Source organism: Apteryx mantelli, chromosome 3 (assembly GCF_036417845.1).
Source record: "Apteryx mantelli isolate bAptMan1 chromosome 3, bAptMan1.hap1, whole genome shotgun sequence".
Classification (NCBI taxonomy): Eukaryota; Metazoa; Chordata; class Aves; order Apterygiformes; family Apterygidae; genus Apteryx; species Apteryx mantelli.
Window position 1 is genome coordinate 22,898,970 of NC_089980.1, and position 4,754 is coordinate 22,903,723.

Below are 4,754 nucleotides of genomic sequence, written 5' to 3' on the forward strand. Positions count from 1 at the left end.
GGTGGTTTTATAACTAGAGCAATGCGACACTGCCCCATTCTTCTCTCTCGTCCCTTTCGAAGCCTCGGCAGACCAAGCAGCGGTCTGGTGCCTTTTGTGACAGTGTCGGGGCAGTGTCAGCAGCAACGACGATATGAGAAGGAGGTTTTCCAGTGGGAGCAACTGAGGAGGAGGATGGAAACTCCCTTGCAAAAATGGCTTCAGTGCCATATCTGCTAAGGACGGCAAGGTACGTTTGGTCAGTTTGGTGTCAGGTGCGTTGGAGCCAGTGGGGGCCCGGTGCAGCAGGTGTCTCTCCCTCGCAGTGCAAACTATACTTGCTGGCATCAGAGGTGAGTTTAGGTGAACCTCCAGAAAGCGTTGCCGTCTCTGTGCCTCAGCCCGCGGTGTCACTGATGACTTAGGCTTGTCTGGGTCTACTCTCTGCGCCTTGTTGTTTTCCACACAAGAGAGGAACACTGAAACATTTTACCACATCAGCATCTTAAACATACAGTGAAGATAAAAATGTGACCCTGTGTGCAGTTAGGAGAATAAGAAAGAGAATATCAAAAAGGAGGTGGGAACACAGGGAGGGCTGAAATGCTGGAAGACACTGGAAGGCCCTTACCGTTGTCTTCTCTATGACAGCTAGATCAAGCTAGTCCGTCTAAACTAGCTTACGGAAACTTTATTTGCTTGAAGGACCATATTGAGATGCAGGTTAACTAGCTTGAACTTAAAGCATCACTGAGGGTTTTTGTTTTGGTTTTTTTTTAATGTACAAAGAGGAACTGAGTTAGAAAAAGTATCCAAATCACTCCTTGAGCTAACAATGTAGTTTTACACATTTCAAAGTGAGTGGACAGACAAGAAAAGCAATGTTTCGTAGAGTTTTCCAAATAAGAAGAGAGCAGTGGGAAAGGCATTTTGTTTTTTGAGTCAGCCCTGTGCGTTACGAAGCAAGTGCATGTACCTTCTTCCCAGAAAGCAGCAGGAGTCAAAGAAGAAAGTTTTCTCCAGTTCCTGACATCGCTCAGCTCCCACACTGCTGAAAAGCGGATTCACTCAGCTTCCTCCTAGCTGTTATCCCAGCATTTGCTCAGGTGTTTCTTTAGGCCATCACCCAGAGCCATTCCTACAGATTATTTTTGGCTTCACAACCTGTCTTTTGCATATTCACCCCTCCCCAAGCACCATAACCAGCAAAGCCCTTCCGCCCACGCAGGCAGATGACTTGGCACTGATGGGGGCCGACATTTCAGGTGAGAGCCGTGTCAAAGAAAGTCAAAGGCTGAGGAAGGAGGTAATGAGCGGCCAATAGTAAAAACTGAAGTCATTTGCTGTATTAAAGAAAGAGAGGATTTTATGCTGTACGTGCCAGTTCTGCAGAGAGAGACAGACACCATGGCAACAAGCTTGTCAGGCACTAGCAGGGCACTACTTTGAGATTAAATATCACGAGGGACATCATTAGTGGTGGAGAAACTTCAAAACCTTTGCAATTTGGGTTTGTTTCGCACCCAGAATCTCACTGGCTTTTCTGAACTTTATTTGGATCTCCAGTGTGTAAGTTTAGACCGGGATAACAACAGCAGCCTGGGATTCTGGATGCATCCCAAATAGGACAGAAAGGAAAAATGTGCTCACAGTATCTCAGCACTTCCAGGCAGGCCAGGCTGGCTAATTTATATGGAAATTAGGACCCAAAACGTACAACTGAGTCAGGTTCAGCACGACTGTCTGGATTGAAAGGACGAAATGAAGTCTGAAAAGGACTGTTCCTTCTGTCCTTACTCATAAGCCATGAATGTGCTCATTAGCCTGCGGTGATGAGAAAGGCGAGAGCCCCATGTAAACCTCCCATTCTGGGAGGATGAACAGGTGACAGATAATTGCGCATGCTAGGTTTGACTCTTTTTATACTCCAAGCTCTTAGGCACAATCCCAAATCACAGTGATTGTCTTGTACCTCATGCAGACATTTCCTCTGGTGCGAAGCTGGTGGCAGATGCTGATGTGGTAGGATTTATACCCGCAGGAAGTTCGTGTATAAGCAACTGCAAGACAGTTAGGCCACAAGGAGCTTGAAAGTCTGAATCTGCACTAATATGAATCACATTTTACAGGAGCAATAGGCAGAGTTCAGGTTTTCAGGGCACCCGGCTGCAGTGCAAACAAAACATTTCTACAGTGAGAGGAAGGAGAGAAGGGGAAGGTTTGAAGAGCCACCGCAGAGCTTCCAAGGAGGCCTCTTTGGCCCCACCTTACTTACAAAGCACAGAAAGTGCCACGTAGCAAGGTTCTTATAGTAATGATGAACATATCACAAATTCATGAACTCTTGCGCCTTGCCTGCATTATGATTCTGGCAAAGCAGTATTAGAGCGCAGGGAGCCCAGACGCCCAAGCGCTTGCTCAGCCCACCATGCCTTGATGCTGCTGCCGCCATCGGAGCTGCTGCAAGCATCTTGGTCAACAGCCCACCAGGGCTAACCAGGAAACTGATGAACACAGACATTTGTTCAGCTTGTAGCACAAGGAAGGAGAATAAGGGGACCTTAACCATCGTTTTGCAGACGCATCAAGTAAAAAGGAGAAGTGCATTCAATCCCATGAAAAGGCTCATTTTTCAGCAGTCGTTGGAGACCTGATAGCCAAGTGCTGTGCTCAAAGGACAGATGAGAGAGAAGTGGCTCCTCCTGAGCTGCCTGCTTCCCAAAGATAAAGCAAGATGGAGTGCAGCTCTCTGCCCAGCCTGTACGGGAGGGTGAGAGTCATTGAGATAACTATGAAATGCATTGTAATGGGGGCATCTCACTTAATGTGAGGGGAGAAGAACTGGGAGCATGCAATGGATTTCTGTGCCTACTTGTTTCTTCCCAATCCTGTTAAGAGAGGCCTCTCTGCGACCATAATTGGAATAAACTGATGAATAGCTGCACGTGAGCAGAAAGCTAATCCAGAGCTGCAAGCAGTTAGCTCACCCCGCTGCATCATTAGCAAGGAGATGTGGTGCGTACTCAAGCTACGGAGCAGAGAAGGACATGTTCTTCTTACTGAACAGGCAGAGTATTTGCTAGAAAAGCGCAATGGTTCTTGAGACCTAAACTTGTCCCAGGTAGCTCTCTCTTCCAGTCAGGTGGAGGGGTGAAGATTCCCGTTGTTGGTTAGCAGGCAAATATCTACCACGAGAAACTGGTGGCAATATAAGACGGCTGTGTACATGTCATGACCAATGATACACGCACAGAGACGGCAGGGGAAAGCTTGCAGTTGCCCTCACCGGTTGTTTTTACCCTGCAACCTGAACTAAAAGGTGTTTATTTCTCTTTTACTGGGAGAGGATTTCTAAATGAGTGTAGCAAATACCATCTACTAGAAAGGTAGAGTAAGGCACTGAAACAGGACATAGTTCCCTTTTAGTCAGACAGCTATAGCCAGCACCAATGAGAAATGCTAGGAGATGCCAAACAGAAACTTGGAGGCTGTCATGAGGTATTCTGTGTTCGGAGACAAGGAGCAACCAACGTTTCCTTCCTGCTTAAGAAAAGAGCTTAGGGAAAAGCCAGCATGGAAGAAAGGACTCTCTTAAACATAGCTCTGAGGAGACAGGGAGCTAGAGCCATGGCCCCACTGCCCGCTTTGAGGGTACAGCTCTTTGTCTGCACTCCTTTGGCTCCCAGGTTGAAGTGTCGGAGACGTCATCGCACCAGATCATCACAATACTGTAAGATACAGAAAGCTTCTTCTAATTACTGAAGAGGCTGCTAGATTATCTAGCCTGCAACAAATACAGTTATTCTTTATAAGACCATGAAATTAAAGGCAAAGGGATTTTTTAAAGCACAAAGGTTTTACAAGATATTAGGGAAGGAGAGCGCTGTTAGCCAATGACTATTAGCTTCTGTTTCTTCTTTAAATCACGGTCCACCTTAGCACATCCATCACACCCAAGCTCCAAGACCCCTACAAGAGCATTTTATATTCCTCTCCTCATGTTTGCCTTTGTGATCTTCTGGACTTCAATCACCTGAAACGCCAAACCCCATCCTTGGGCACTGAAATATGCAAATGGACAGGTATTCAAAGGAGAAAATCTCAGCTGACGGAACGGCAGGAACGTGCCTACGGCCTCCCATCCCTGCTCCTCTGCCTGGAAGAGTGAGCCAAGCCTGACGGACAGGTGCCATCATGTTTGCCTGCTTCCCCGTTTGGGCTTGGGGCCATGTCCATGCCCGATCCCTGCGTGCTTTCAGCAGCTCCTCTTGCTCCTCAGGGCTCCTTCACCCCAGCTTCTGCTAACACTTGGCAGAGCCAAAGCAGGCAGCTGGCTAGGAAGGGAGGTGGCCAGAGCAGCGAAACAGAAGATAGCTAAGGTACATGCGCACTGAGTTTGTGCTGTTCATCTGAAGTCCCGAAGACACCTGTGGATATGCCACACCTTGGAAAATGCCACTTCCAATAAGGTGGGTACCTTCTCCCACACTGTGTGGCACTCGGAAAGGTCCATGGGCACCTAAGAAACGCTGGACAAAAAGCTTTTCTTTTTCATTCCCTGCGGCTCGTTAAACACAGTTTTTGCCCTCACTCAGAGGGCAAAACAAATGCTCGATACTGCAAGCAACAGAGATCCGTTCCTGGATTTTGAACACTGCTGAGTTATGGTACACAGTTAGAAGACAAATCAAAGCCACCCAGACCCATCTGTGGAAAGTCAAAACTGTGACACTTCAGCATGACACCAAGAAATAATCTTTGGGCAGGAAAAGGAG